Source organism: Polypterus senegalus, chromosome 3 (genome assembly GCF_016835505.1).
Source record: "Polypterus senegalus isolate Bchr_013 chromosome 3, ASM1683550v1, whole genome shotgun sequence".
NCBI lineage: Eukaryota > Metazoa > Chordata > Cladistia > Polypteriformes > Polypteridae > Polypterus > Polypterus senegalus.
In genome coordinates this window covers 153982605-153999253 of record NC_053156.1, presented here as the reverse complement: position 1 = coordinate 153999253, position 16649 = coordinate 153982605, and the positions used below count along the sequence as shown (strand labels likewise).

The 16649-nt window shown below is 37.4% G+C and overlaps 1 protein-coding gene across 2 annotated transcripts in view; it reads left to right on the top strand.

Annotated features, from left to right (window-relative positions):
- The window catches only part of prkd3 (protein kinase D3), a 358336-nt gene that overhangs the window by 4729 nt on the left and 336958 nt on the right, over positions 1–16649 (top strand). The window lies entirely within an intron of this gene.

Below are 16649 nucleotides of genomic sequence, written 5' to 3'. Positions count from 1 at the left end.
TAGGTCCGTGATCACCAGTTTGAGATGGTGACCTAGGTTCGAGCTGCATATTTAGAAAGTCAAATCTCGAACATGTGAGTTTGGCTTTTGTCATATCTTCAGAAATTATCATTCTGAAGAAGATACACCTGATTTTTTCAGCTTGTTCCGTTTTGTGATTTCTTTTATCAGCAGCAAGTGATGCTCCTGTGCGATCTCGTTTGAATTTTCAGAGATATCCTGTTTGATTGAACTCTTACTTTGATCTTGTTTGCATAAGAAATCCAGCTGAAATAAGTGAAGTTCCATTCGTCCATCCCAGATTATTTTCTGTTTATATCAGATGAGAGGGATTTGTGTTAAGAAAAAGAGAGACTTCATTTTTGTTTTGTTTTGCCTTTTTTCCCCCAACAGGTTAAAAATTCTTCTTGACCTTCTCTCTATCCTTTTCACATGACAGGTGAAGGTTTCAAAAGTGAGTTGTTTTTGGTGTAGTGTGCTGCCATCAATTAACAAACTAACACTTGAATCCGATTCTGTTTATTTCTGGAATTGCAAATACGGACTTTGTGTTGGTGCATTTGGTATTAAGTCTAATGGTACTGGCAACGCACAGCAACTGGCAGACTTTAGGTAGAGCAGGATGTCGATTTTGAAAGAAGGAGGAACTTTTAATAAAGCACAGATTTGAAATTATAATTTGCATCCAACAAAGTGACAGAATGTGCCCAACACATTTTACTAATATTGCTGAACTGCAGATGTGCTGAGCTTTAATAGGTGTAAGAAATTAAAAGTGGCTTTGCAGGAGTTTTCTGCTTTATCATGTAATTCAGATTAATATGTGGTTTTTAACTTGATTATGTTGGTTAAATTTTTTTTAGTATAATGATAATAGTAATAATGCTTTTTAGTTTTATAGCACCATGCTCGAAGTGCTTCACTGAAATTCAGAATGAACAACAGGGCATATACAGCATTGGATACAAATACTATCTGCATAAATACCAAATAAAGTTATAAATACACAGAGCTTTGAAATACAATAAGTGACAATAAACCAGAATAAAATACAATAGTATGAGTACTTAACAAAAAAAAAAAAACAAACCCTGAACAAATAACATAATTTGTGGTAGAATCACAAATTTTTTCTGGGTATCTGGACAGAGTAGCTAAACCGTAGAAATGGTTAGAATATTTGTATTTGTCAGCAATATAATGTTCTCAAAGCTTAATTCTTCTCTAAGTATGCTGATTACCATTTGGAATCTGATTTTCATTATTTACTTAATAATTGTATCTGTGTGCAAAGTAATGCAACTAGTGGGCATTCTTATTTTCAAAACAGAATAAAATATGAGGTGGTGCTCACTCTCGGAGGTTAATCTATTAAGCAGAGCTTTGTGCAACTAAAGGGTCTGTCAGGTGGCTGTTCTTTTGCAGTTACTTTAAGAAGATAGCTCATATGTGGTATAGGGGTGGTGTGGTAGTGTTGCTGCCTTGCAATAAGGAGGCCCAGGTCCAACATCCCAGGTCTCCCTGTATGTGGTTTGTATATTCTTCCCATTTGGGTTCATGTCCACAGTCTAAAGATATGCAGGTTGATGGATTAGCAATACTAAATTTTTCCGTGCGTGCGTGCATGCATGTGTGTGTGTGTGTGGTGTGTTCATTCTGTGGTGGACTGCTGCCCTCTCTAGGGATTGTTCCTGCCTTGTTCCTGGTGCTTGCTGGGATAGGCTCTGGCTTCCCCATGAATTTGCTCAGGATGACTGGATGGATGTATTATATAGCACTTTAGTGAGTGTTTGCAAGGCATTCCAAATCAACACAGCAAGATTATTTTGTCCAGCAGACTGTTGACTTATAACGCTAGATAGAAGAGCGGACAGACGCTTGCAAGAAGGTGGTGCGTCAGGAAATAAAACTTCATGAAACCAACTTCAAACTCTGGTATAGGCCTTGAACATCAAGTAGGAACAGAAGGCTGAAAGTATGCCTTTGTCTCTGCTTGATGGCAATGAGAGGTCCTATCTTTTTCCATAGTAACTTTGTAAGTTCAGTCTTTAACACTGTGTAACTCTTTGTGAGTGTGTGTGTTGGTGCCTGCCTTCAAGCATGCTTGCATGTGCTCACCGCATTGATTTGCTTTCCCCATTGCTCCTTTGTTTTCATTCTTCATTCTTTTAATCTGTACGAAGTGGATGCGTTAAGGGCTGAACAGCTTTACACAAATGAATACCTCACTGCTATATTTTCTTGGAATGCTCCGGACTGGCACTTTTTTCTATCTATATCTGATTGTTAAAATCTTAATGTTTTATAGTTTGTGCATTGTATCAAGTGTTCCAGCTTAGCTCTTCCTTGTTTATGTGGGTTTACTTTCATATCTGTGACTTAAATTTTATTTAAGGAGTGCTGCCATCTCCTGTTGTGCTGCTGCTACTGCTGCTAACGTGAACAGAATTATACAAGGTATTGGTGTTGGCAGGCTCACCTGTCTCCCAGCATGGTCAAGACGTACTGCCAAGAGGATCATCCATGCTTGCAGCACATTCACCTTGTGATTGCTTGCTGTTTAATGATCAAAAGAAGTATATTGGAGTGTGATCTCCAAGTTGGAGAGCCATACCAGAGGCATTTGTGTGACAATACACTGTGAATTTGAGTGTCAGTGTAGGCAGCCATGGAAGAAAAAGGTAGAAAATAGAAAATAAATGCCAGATTGACATGCCCGTCTGCCTTTTTAAACACATGAAAAAGTACAAAAAACTGGCAAAAGGATGAGGAGATGGAACAGAATTTAAACAATACTAAGATCAACACTATAATGACAGAGAATCAGGAACCAAAGCTAGAACACTAGGCATACAAGTAGTAGTGATCAGAAGCACAAATTAACTTCATTCCAACAATCTTGGATGTCACCCTGGTTAATAAAGAGCTGAACTGAACAACTTTTAGGACCACACCCTTTAACAACCAGGATCCACTATGGTGTTGTGGTAACGCAAAACGGATTAGTAACAAAACATACTTTATTCCAGAAGTTATATAAAATCCAACGCACATCCAGAAATGAGCTCTGATATCAAAACTCCCAAATGGAAGAAAGTAAATTCACAGAAAACATTTATTAAACAAGAAAAACAGTCGTGGCCAAAAGTTTTGAGAATGACCACAAGTATTGCTTTTCATAAAGTTTGCTGCTGCAGTGTTTTTAGATCTTTTTGTCTGATGTTTCTATGGTATATACCTTTTGGCCACGACTGTACATTTTTTTTAAAGTTATCTACTTTGTAACAGTGGGCTTGTAAGGTCAAGTAAACAGACAATTAGTCAAAATTGGGTTGTGCTGTTGTAAGTGAAAAAGTTTTTCCCAGCACTTTTTAAATCTCTGCTTACTACTGGTTCTAAAATCTGTGCCTACCTCAATACTGCCTTTTAAGTTGTAGCATCTTAGTTCGCACTTAGTTACAGACAAACAGACAGAGGAAAAAATGTGTGTGCGTATATGTGTGTGTGTATATATATATATATATATATATATATATATATATATATATATATATATATATATATATATTTTTTGCAGCTGGAGCTCCACAAAGGAGAAAATGAATCACGTATCAAAAGTAGTTTTTATTCCTGAGCTTTCAACCCCTGCCAGGGGTCTTCATCAGAGGATAATGCTTAGACTTACAAGAATCAAAGGCAATATATAGCAAAAATTACGTGGGGGTTTATTGGCTAAGTCAGTGTGGTCGGGGGTATTGGGTGTAACGTCTTGTTTAGTAAAATTTAAAGCCAATACGAATCCCGGTTATCAAATGAGAACGCCATCAACAGACACTTGGACATAAATCCAGCATATGCAAACTGAAGAACATATTCATAATAAACAAGACGTTACTCCAAATATCCCCCGACCACATTGACTTAGCCACTCCCCTCCCCCATAATTTTTTGGTATACATTGCCTTTGATTCTTGTAAGTCTAAGCATTATCCTCTGATGAAGACCCCTGGTAGGGGTTAAAAGCTCAGGAATAAAAACTACTTTATGATACGTGATTCGTTTTCTCCCTTTGTGGATCTCCAGCTGCAAATATGCAAACCGTATCATAGACCTTCTCTTCCATTATTTATATATATAATATATACTGTATATATATATATATATGTAATATGTTTTTTCTTCCTTTCTTGTTGATTTTGATAATTAAGTCTCTACTTTTTGTTCCTAATATTTCCTGTAATATCATTCATACTACACATATAGTACTGATAGTGGAGAAGTTTTTTGCTGGCATCAGTAGTAATCGTATTTTAATAACATTTTGTTACATTAGATTAGTGTAATGATGCTTGTTTAAAACATTTTAAATATAAATATATAAAGCATGAATGTGAATTTGAATATCATTCATAACTAGAATGGACAAATGGAAAACACCCCAAGAATTCAGCCTGACCTTCTCCTTTAAGCTTTACTGGTAACATTTACAATTTTCCATGAAAATGTACACTTTGTACAGTATTTGCATATTTGCAATAAACTTGCTTAATTTGTTATTCCATTGGTGCTGACTGTAGAGCAGATTAGCAAGTAAAATCTTTTGGTTCATTGAAACTCTGGGCACATTGTGGAACAACAATATTTGGAAAATTTTCATATTGCCGAATAGAACGATCACTTCTGTGTGGTGTTTTGTTTTCATCTCAGCCATGTATCCTTTTTAAAATATTGTTTAGAATGTTTCAAGCTTTTAGTATAAAAAACTGAAGTAATTAGTCTTTTGAAATTTCCTCTTTTATAGTATACTGAATCAAAAAGCACTTCACGTACAGTAGTGTGATTAACAAAGCAGTGCGTTGAAAATTTTATTGACGTAGAACTGGTAACACCCAGCCGTCACATTTTTTTTGATCCTGCAATACAAAGCATGGAGGAAATGTGCACTTGGTGGACATTAGGTTAAAGTAGTAATAATTCAGTAGGTAAAGAAGAGCATAATTTAGTACTGTAAAATTCAGATTTTTAAATTTTATTTCACATTTCCAATATAATTAGAAGTATAATGCTGTACCACTCCAGTCTACCTTTAATATTTTGTATTTATTTGTATTATAGTCTCATTTTCTTTTAAAAGCTTTGTGATGTTATCTGAAACAAAAGTATATAAACAAAAAAAATTAGTATAATTAATGGATTAAAGACAGCAGCGGGCAATTCCATTTTCTGAATTTGATACGTAACATGTGAAGTCTTCAGTTTGGACACTGGGGTCCAGACTGAAAGAACCTTGCAAACATGTTTAGAGTTGCAGGGAGCAGTGGAACATCAAGGCTATGAGAGTTTTCACCAAGACAAGTAACTTGACCCCATGGGATTTGGAATCTGAACTTGAACCAGACATTATTCAAGCTTTAACACTTCTCCTAATTTTCATGTTGTCTCGTGTCTTCAGTAGATTTGTAGTGTCGACTAGTACTGCATGTACAAATAATGTGGTCAACATTTCCCTGTCATGATCTATTGTTTTGATTAAATAATCTCTATAGGATGACTTTTATTTAATGTTGAGTGATTTCAACTTTCTGAAAGGTTTTCAAGGGATCCTTTTGGTGTCTGTTTGGTAAACCATGCATGCTAGCATGAAATGGACAGACTCAATGATTTATAGTCATTTGAGCTCTAGAGCTTGGGGAATTACTTGCTAAGTCTTCATATAGCTTTGCTTTGTTTTTAATCTCACACAGCTGACTCTTCAATACAAATGCGTTTTCAGTTTATAGTGCCGCCACTATAAAAAAAAAAAAAAATCCCTGGGTGGATGCCATTTGGCCCGTGCGTTGAATTTTAGCAAAGAATCTGTAAGACTCCAGCTTGCCTCAGAAAAGCTTTTAATAAACCATGGTTTTGATTTCATTAATGCTGAAGAATGTAACTTTATGAGTTTTCTTGAATTTTACTTTCTTTGTTCCTTTCAGAATCAGATGGTAGAAAATGTAGCTGTGGCGGTGAGATGTGAGGGGTATTTTATATATATATTTTTTTCATCTGTTCCCCAAAGTTGAGGTTTATATGGCAAGCACGAATTTGAAGTGGGTTTAGTTGTCAGAGATTAAATAACTTAACAAGTTTCTGTTATTCCATCCAAACTTCCATGTACATTTTTCAATTTGCTTTTCCTATGATGGGGCCCTATAGGTTGTTGTCTGATTTGTAACCAGTGCAGCCAGAATAACCCTAACCCTAAGCCTAACCCTACCAATAAAATAGTCTTATAGATAGTGTTGGCAGTTGGTGAATTTGGGCAGCTAAATAACTAAAAATAAAGAAATCTATTTTTGAAAAATTCCTTTAACCAGTGGGCAGGCTAGTGACTTAACTGTAAATACAAACTAGTAGATCAAATAAAATCTACACACAGTTACCCCTGTAATGCTTCTCCTAGCTAGTAAGGTTGCCAGGAACAAGTGTCCAAAGTCCCTGATAAGTACTTAGAGGGAGTAGCAGATGTCTTGCACATTCAAGTGTGGCAAAATAAGGGCAGCTAGAGCATGACAAGCTCTGTACACATATTTGGTGACCCTGAAGGACAACTGATAGGGTTACCAGTACAAGAGAGAGTAAGCAGTAAAACTAGAAGTATTGCCAAATATACAGAGTGCAGTATGGTAAAATACTTGCAAAGTCCAACCAATATGTCACATTGTGGAACATGTAATGCTACAGGGCATGCCACTCGGCAGGCGCTAGGATAACTAGACCTACTTTTCAGAGATTGATTGGAGGTACAATTATCTAGTAGGTATCCCTAAGAAATATTGATCAACTGGTTCAAGCACATGGTTACCAGCTGGAAAAAGCGGAGTTTAAGTTACCCATTTTTTGAGCAGCTTAGGGAGGATTGACAGGATTAAAGTACTCTTTCATGTAAATGATAGGGGACAACATATAATATTATTATTATTATTAATAACAACAATAATAATAATAATAATAATAATACATTTTATTTCAAGGTGCCTTTCTAAACACCTAAGGACACCATACAGATAAAACCAACAACAAAAACATGAATGTACACATACATAATATACTAGCCATCCCCAGCGGCCGGCTTCGCCCGCATATTGGTGAAACAGGACAGTGAGGAGGGCCCCGCCCGGCTCCCCACTCCTGACATCACTTTTCCCCCCTCCCCTCTGCCCCCTCAGATTAGCGCAAATATATTGCTTCTGCAAGCGAACTATAATTCTTAGCGCAATGAGAGAAATCACAAAATCAACCGGAATGTTCAAGCAAATTATAGAAAAAAAAATGTAAAACCGTTAAGTAGTTCTCTCATTCGCTAACTAAGCAGAGTTAAGGTTACACCCCGAGACAAACGGGTGAGTGAAGAGAGCCCCTTCCCCCTCCCCGCAGCCCGATGAATCTGTCTCGGATTCGCGCTACTAAATCTGTACTGCAAGCAAACTATGATACTTAGCGCAATGAGAAAGTTGCAAAATCAACGGAGTGTTCAAGCAAATTATAGAAAAAAACCCGATCTATATCCGTTAAGTAGTTCTCTCATGAAAAGCGGACAGACATACAAACGGGTCTAAAAAAACTATAAGAAATTTTGCGCTTGGACCACGAAATTTTTTAAACCGTTTCGTAGTGAGCACCTATGTGCCGAGGGTAACCTATATTCCAAATTTCAAGTCCCAAGTCCTCATGGTTCAGGAAATTTCCTGATGAGTGAGTCAGTGGTACTTGGCTTTAATATATATAGATATTTATATCTATGGAACTGTAAATACAGCAATAAGAATACATCCTAAGGTCATGTAGTGTAAGCTGATCTAAATAGATAAGTCTTAAGATGAGATTTGAAAATAGCCCCTTAAGTTACCTGTGACGGAGTGAGTGTGCAGTCTGCGCAGCTGGAATTGCAGTTTTGCAGCTCAGCAAACACTGACCTGCGGGTGGAGAGCTCTCTGTGTTTATCTGCCACAAATTTTCCTTTCAGTTTCAATGAAATACAGCAGATTTAAAATACATCTTCCCAAGTCAGTCGTATTGTTTATTGAATGTCATTTATGTAGTGTTTATTTATTGATTGACTTGGCAACTGGCAAGTTCATTTAGCAGACAATTTTATTTGTTCTATCTGGACAAATGCTGTGGTGCAGACTTTTGTCCCAGCGCTACTCACTGGCATGAGTTAATCTACATCACATTGCTGTAAAAACAATTGTTGGACAGCTAGGCGAGTGCAAATGAGTTTCTTATTCTACTAATGTATTGGATCGTGTTATACCAAAGCGCTTCCTCCTTAGATTTTGGTGCATGGAACTAGTGCTGTCATGGAGGGCCATCCGTATTTGGACATAGTAAACAACAAAATCTTTCAACAATTATTCTAGTGAATTCTTCCTTTTGGGCCAAGATTAGTTGATTAAGAAAGTACAATTAAATTCATTTTTGAGCTGGTTATCTACCTTGATAAAAAGATAAGTGTTTGTGTGTCTTTGTGTCTACACAGTTGCGATAGCTCTGTCATTCTTAAAGATGGCACTTCACAAACATTTTTAGTTATATAAAAAACACTGCATTTGTCATTCCCACAGATGGCGCAACTCAACCATTAACACTGCTTTTATGACTTCCATACCAAACGGCATATAACAGAGGCATATGCATTGCATGGTGCACTTCAAACGTTAATGCTGAGACCTACGTTGATTACTTATGTTTTAGACCGGTAGCACAGGCTAGTTTGATTATAATCGAACAATCATGGTGGCCCTATTCACGTGAGTTGAGGACATGATTCTGAAAGCTCAACTTCAATGGACTGTCCATGTCATTCACATGGACAGCTTGGGTATCCTACAGCAACTTCGTTATACAGTTCTTGCACAGGCCCGCAGAAAGACAGGATGTCCAAAGAAAGACTACAAAGTCTGTATCAAAAACAGCTGGAAATATTGTGAAATCCCTGCAAAAGAGCTTAAGCTTCATGCTGAGAACATATTTCCATGGCAAGCTATGATACAGAAAGCCTGTATATTCCTTCAAAAACAGCCAGAGGGAACAAATCACTGGTTCCAGGGAACACAGAAAGGCCTTATCACTTGCAACCATTACAGCGTCTTTAAAGTGCCTTCATTGACCTACCCGAGCCCACCAACAAAAAATGTACAATCTATGACTTCTTCGAAATCGAAAGTCTGTTTGCGAAGATGATATACTTTTTACCTGAGAAACAACAGGTCTGCTTGTCTTCTTGTGAACCCAAGAATGCTTATGTTGTCTTTTGGAATACTGTACAGTGTTGCTTATTCCTAGTTAAAAATATGTTCTTGGTAATTCTAAATTGGCCAAGTGCGAGTCTGGATGTTTGTAGGCCCAGCGATGGAGTGGTGCCCTGGTTCTGGCCCTGGGTGCTCTATTTCTGTGACTGGCAGTGGCTGGCGTGATCCTGAATGTATTACATGGGTTTGAGAAGTTATGTTCAGATGTTTCAAGTTGATCATTTAGGTCTAAGCTGTGATCCTTTTAAGAGCCCTTAAATCCTCCTTCATGAAGAACATGAGTTTTCATATAAACAGTTTAGACTAAGTGCAGCTGACATAAAAGCTCAGGCAGCAACAAATGACATTTTGAAAGTTAAATATATACCCAGGAGCGTTGGTGTTATTATACCAGACTTTCCAGACAGGAGATTTCCTTCTTACCTGCAAGCCTCAGGATTATGAGACACTGGAGTTATGCCATAACACATGCACTGCTGGTACTACTGGGTGTTTTCTAAAGGAGGTCACTAAAAACATACAGCATACTAGTAGACAGTTTGAGATTATTTTCCTCATTTTTTAAAAAAGGTTTTATGATTAAAACTCAGATAATAGGAATTCAAGTTGTGGTTTGTTGAATTGTCTGAAACAGATGGTTATGGTATAAGGATTTTTTTTTATTTAAGTGATGTTAAACATGGGTGTCAGTGCTGAAGTCACTGCTCTTTTTAGATTTGTCACTGTCCAGGTCCTTCTGTGACGATTTTGTTGACATTGGATGAATTTCAGATTTGTGTAGATATGTAAAATAATATTCTCAAACCTACCTAATTCAATTTAGGATTGCAGGAGGGCCAAAGTTTGCCTTGGCAGCACTTGGTGCAAGGCAGAAAACAGCCCTGGTAATGACATCAGCCCATTTCAGGACCCATTCTCTCGCACTCACATAGGGCCAGTTTTGAACTTCTAGTTACCCTACTTACAGGTATGTGCAGACTCCTAATGGATGATGAATGGGTGTAGAGTTCAATCCTTGGGCACTGGATGTATAAAACAGCCACCAAACTGCCCTGTGTGGATATGTGATTAATAAAAAGTATTTGGAAGATTTAAAAACAGGATGTTGAATATTGCAAATCATTACACGTGTGGAGGATCTTGGACATTTAACATAAGCAAAAAATAGTGAGCTCTTAATTTTCCACAATCAGCTATCCACTTTAAAAGCAGGACATAACCATGCTGGGCATAGTTCAGAGAGGAGTGTGTCATCTTATTCCAGGACTGTGATATGAAATATGCAGAGAGATTAAAGGAAGTGAACCTTTTCATCGCGATCAAACAAAGGTTAGGAGTTGACATAATAGCAGTGTTTAAAATGATAAAGGGAATAAGTAATGTTAAATTACAGTAAGATCTTAAACACGCAGATAGGAGATGTTTAAGAGTAAATTTCACACCAAACCTACGCATACAAAGCAATAAGCTACAAAGTACTAGAGTTAAATAGCATGGTGACATTCAAGCTTGTTGTCACAAAGTCTCGGCTTAGCTGATGCCTTTCTTAGATGGAAATTGGTTAGGTATGCTTTCAGTGCTTGCAACTGGGTGTCCTGGTCTATTTTTTGAATTTTTTTTTTTTTTTGTTCATTTTTTGAAGAGCGGCACAGTGAAGCATTGATAGCAGTCTGGTTTCAAATCCTGTATCTGGGGGAGTTTGCTTAATCACTCCTTGTCTGCAAGGGCTTTTTTTCACAGGTACGCTGCTCTTCCTCCCAAATCCCAAAGATGTGTGTGATGGATTCACTGGTGTGTGTTCCCTAGTCCTGTGTGTGCCTGAGTGAATATGTTAAGTTGATGAATTGTCCTCTACAAGTGCTTTTGGAAAGCAGTTTTTGGTGTACCACTGCATGCCCCTTACTGGCCCTTTTGCTAGTGAGGCTTATCTGGGCTTGTTTGCCTCACGTTTTGAGCACAGTGTCGGAGCTGTCAGTTGCTGAGCTACTTGTAACCTGTGATGAATTTCACATTTTTATTTATTTATTTATTTACCCTCCTGTGTATTCCTTGCTTTGTATTATACACCACGTGCTGACCACAGTATTGTCTGTTGTTTTCATTCTTTTTTTAATCTGGTTGGTTTATTGACTTTTTTCCCTTCATCTGACCATGTTCTAATGTCCTCTGGTTATCAGCCTCCAGCTAACAAATGTTTCTTTAAACAACGTTGCCAGCTGCTCTGGTGACACACAACATGTCATAGGCTGAATCTGCAGCGGTGGCCGCTTTTACCTGGGAAGTTTATATTATAATTTGAGCCCTGCTTGCTTCGCTCGCCCGTCCCCATGCAGGTCCTACACGCCAGTCATTGCCTGGATCTGCTGCTTGTGACGAATCGTGTTTGACGAATCGTGTTGAGCTTTTGGATAAACACGATTATCAGCTCTGTCTTTCAAAACTATTATGACTTACAATTCGTCACATGTTGGTTTATTATATCCACGAGCCTGATCTTTTGGATTCATATAGAAATCCAAGAAAACTTCTTTGTCTGTGTTTTTCAGATAAATTTTGTGTAAGTGTGATACTTTTGGATGTGTGGATTTGTATCCATTATTGGCTGTAGAATTTATTAATACGTCTGATCATTTAACTCTTTCGATTCTATGTTGTATTATTTCTCTGTGATCATAAATATAAACATAACCGAATTGTGGTTTCTTTGCCATTAAACTTGCAATAGCTCTGTCATATCACCTATGTCCATATATTCAATCTCTTTTCCCTGTTCTGTTATTTCACTGAGTAATAATTTCCATCTGTTAGCGCTAATGCAATCTTTACTATCAGTTTTTTGAGACTTTCGAAATTTTAGTACTTTCATAACCTCTAACCTGCTGTGCATGTGTATCGCACCAACATTTTTCAATCTCTTTACGATGTTCTACTTTATCTTCTACTCTTTGTCTTTTCTTCTTCTACTGTTTGTCTTTTATTTCCACCCCCGCTTGGACCTTTTAGGTTTTCAGTTCATCTCTTGGCACAAAGTCTCATCTCGTGGGACGTGAAATTATCTCTCTGAAAATGTCTCCTCTCGTCTCTCTGAAAAAGTCTTGTCTCATCCGAAGATTTTTTTTATATAATAGAGAGATGTTACTTTGATGCCTGTAGAACCATGCAGACCAATCTGCTAGGTGTGACATGCTGTGTTAAAGGTAACTTGTGATTTCTGAAACAAATCATGGAATAAAGGACCACAGATCAGATACAACAGAAGCTGTATTTTCTAGAGAATCTGGGCCAAATTGTCATTCAACTGCATGGCACATTCCTATGCTTGTCATTCAATCAAGAGTGTAATTTTTTATTTTACATAGTGCCATTAACAGTATTGTGACCTTGATAATGCAGTAATTACAAAGGATATATATTTTATTCGAATCACCTTTTTGGCAGCAGCACTGGGTTTTTTAATTTAATATAATACTTTATTGATTTGCACTGCAAGATGTCCCTTTCATTTCAACGAATGTATTATTGAATTATATGAATTATATGTGTTCATAAGAATTACTTCCGAATGCTTTGATATCACTTCAGTTTCTTGTGTCTGGCGCCTTCAGTACAAGAAAACCCTCAGTTATGACATACCGTTTGTCTTGTCTTGATATCTGGTTATTCATGACGACATGCTTTTTGGGGTTCTTCTATATTTTTGGCCTCCCTGAAAAACACAATTTTTGGTTCATATTTTGTGCCAGTTATGATAAAGAGGAAACCAATATTTGTGCACAGCAAAAATGATCAGAAGGACTAATGGGATACGAGGGGTCAGAGTTCAGAGCACGAAAATGCCATCTGTTAAGAATGACACCTTTTTATGGTTTTTGTAATAGATACCATTTTCTTTATTTTGGCGTCTTAAATCCAAAGAAGCAATACATCACAGTTACAGTGGAGAGTGTATATACAGTACTCCATGATTAACATGCAGTCATGTGTGATGGAATTTTTTTGTTTGTTTTGCAATGTTTTGAGAGTATTGTTAAATTTTCAAAAGCAACTTCAGTTATAAATATAAGATGGGAGACGCTGTCCTAGAGGAAGCAACCTCTGAAAAGGATTTAGGTGTTTGTGTTGGTGTAATAGTCCCAACAGCAAAGCAATGCTAAGAAGCAATTAAAAAGTCACATAAAACGTTGTTATACTGTAAATCAATGGATGTTATGCTCAGACTATATAACGCACTAATGACACTACATCTGGAGTATTGTGTGCAGTCAATGAGATGAGTGTGTGTACGTATGTTCCAGCATCATGTCCAAATGGCTTGAAAGAATTTCATGAAACTTGGTACACCTGTTTCTCAATGGTCGACTAAAAATAGTGTAGGGTGAAATCAGCCCTAACCCACCGCCTTCTGGGTAGGGTGGGGGGTGATCTTGCGATCTTGTATGCATGTTATCATCCAGTTGACACTCGGAACGACCACCTGAAGGTGAACTGGAGGTGCCAGCATTCTTTATGTTTGAGTGCCACCGCGCCCCTGTTGCTTTTGAAATTAAATAGAGTAGGCTGGGTTGGCATCCCAACTATTTTTGGGACTCATTCTGTCTTTGTGACTCAAATAGCCATATATATTTCTTATATATAAATATCTACGCGTGGAAGTGTGTGTGTCTGTCCAGCCCGGAAGTGAGACACAGAGTCGGTGTGAGGGCTCCAGCTCCGAGGATATGCAAGCAAGGCCAGCACACCGGCAAAAGGAAACCTCCTAAGAAAGACAGTCGCTTAGCTGCTAATGTACAAACGATGCGAGCACGTCAGGAACATGAATCCTTCTAGCAGAGAGATGCCCAGAGTACTTCTGACAATTTCAATACTTTCTGCTTACGCAGTTAGCATATAGCTGGCGACTGCCAGTATTCTTTATGTTTAAGCAGCACTGCACCCCTGTTGCTTTTCAAATTAAATAGAGTTAACCGGTTCCGAGCGTCAACTGGATGATAACATACATACAAGACCACAAGACAAGCACATTAGTGAGTCTTTATTATTTGTTAATTTATTTTTATTTTTAAAGTTGTGTTTTTTTTTTTAATTACATTTTTCTCAAAGAATTAAAAAAAAAACACTTTAATTTTCTCCCAGGCAATGCTGGGTATTTCAGCTAGTAAAATATAAATGTAGCATATATAAAGCTCAAAAAGGAGTGTTTTTATGTCAAGGCTAGAGCAATAGTATTGAAGCTCTAGGGCATTGTTAGGTGATGTGAATGCCTAAATGATGATTTTAAAAAGGCTGTGACACTACATGGGCTTTGCATTAAATTTGCCACACATTTGTAGCATCGAGCAGTAATATTTTGGCTAAAATATTTTGGGCAGCTAAGCTACTGGTTGTATCTGTTTACAGCAAGGTATTATGTGAGATTCTCCATTTCTGCAATTTTCACTGCTTTTACCTGAACTTCTTACAATATGTACATCACGCAGGCATTAAGGTTGAGTGCGGAGAGCCTAATGCTTTGTTGGAGATTTGACTGATGCTGTTTCTCAAAAGGGATAACAAAGGCAGCACTGAAATTCAAAATCACTGACAGTTACCACCTGTAACATTTCTTCCAATTTGAATCAATGAATTTGAAATTAAAGCGGAGTACAGAAGAATACTCTTTCTGAAAGTTTTTAGATTCTGCGCAGTGTGATGGCAGTTCAGCAGAAATTGCTTGAATTGCCTGTTTTGACTCATCCATTTATATGTCTGTCCATTATATCGATGGATTTTTGCTTGTGATGTCCTTGTTGGATCCTTAAAAGATATATTTAGAATTTCCTGTAGAACTTGGGAAGTACACTGTGGGTATGTTGCCATTATCACATACTGAGATTCAAATATTTTATATTGCAAATGAAATGAACTTGATTATACTGAAATGTGGTTTACAAATTGTGTTGGCTACGTGGACTTTGTCATAACTAGGCTGCTAATGTGCTATTTTCAATTTATTCATTAAATATTCTTACAAATTGAGTAAGGCTTAATCCTTAATAATGATAAACGTTCCATGTTAATTACTCATTGAAAATGTATTTTTTTATTATTTGCACATGGTGCTATATTCGTGCCCTGGATAAATCTATAGTTCTTGAATGAGTGAACACGGTGGAGTCAAAGCATTGATAGCTAATAGCTGTCAAAGTTTCGTATGAAAGATGTGAGTGAATGCTATTGCTCGGGATGATATAATAAGTTTGCAAAGCATCTTGGGACTGCTGAGGATTCCTCTTGGAAATGCCCTGCACTGACCCTGTCAATTGTTAATCGTTGCATCCGGCTGCTAGTTTTTATCAATCCTTCGTAGTTAATGTAGTAGAAAGGTTTTTGTGCTGCACTTTAAAATTTTGTACTTCATCATTTATTAACTTGGCATTTGCCTGATAGTCATTAAAATATGTTTTATGTCTGCGCTATTTTTTAAATTAGTCTCTATGGATACTTCTTGGACAAAGATGTTGGCTAACCACTCACTGTCTTTGCAATGCCCCAGAACCTCCAGTTGTTCAATTTGTGAAATACATGAAGGTTCATTGTGCTTTAATTTATATAAAAGGGAGAGGCAGTCCCAGCATGGCCACGACAGGTCCCATTGCTCCCTGACCCTGAATTAGATTAAGCAAGTCTGATAATGGATGGATGGACTGGCGGTGGCATTGTTGTAGCTCTTGGCAGCACAAAGAGTTCTGTATGGAACATAATTGCCTGATCACAAGTGATTTGCAATCCCCCACTCCCCAATTCCCACAACTCCACTGTGCGTGACAGGCAGAATGAGACACATAGTGCAAAGTAATTCACCAACTCATATGTGATATCCTGTTTGCTTTGGATAGCAAGAGGCTGCTGGAAAAGTTGGCATAAATAGTGTTTCTGCTCCATATCAACCGTAAATTTGGCATGAATTAGGGTATTTTTTGGGTTATGTAGTAGAAGAAAGGAGTTGGATAACCTTAAATGTCTAAAGTGAAAGCTGTTTTGTCATGACCAAAATTGGAAACCAAGAAGTATGTTGCTTAAAGTAGTTTTACCTTTACATCGCATTTAGTGGAAATGTGGTGAGAAATACTTCCAAAGGTGATGTTGTTTTAAATAAAACCCAATATTAGTGCATCATATTGCACTCTGGGGTTGTCTTTTTCTTCTCCACTTGAATATCCATTAAATTAGCTTTAGCCCAAATATACAGGAGTGTTAGCAAATGTTCTTGGGGCCAAATGAACTGTAGTTTTATTGCAACTTACATATGTGCAGATTTAATGTTGAAGACTGGGTTGACAGTATTTGCTGTGTCCTTGAGATTTCAAGCCAATCTCA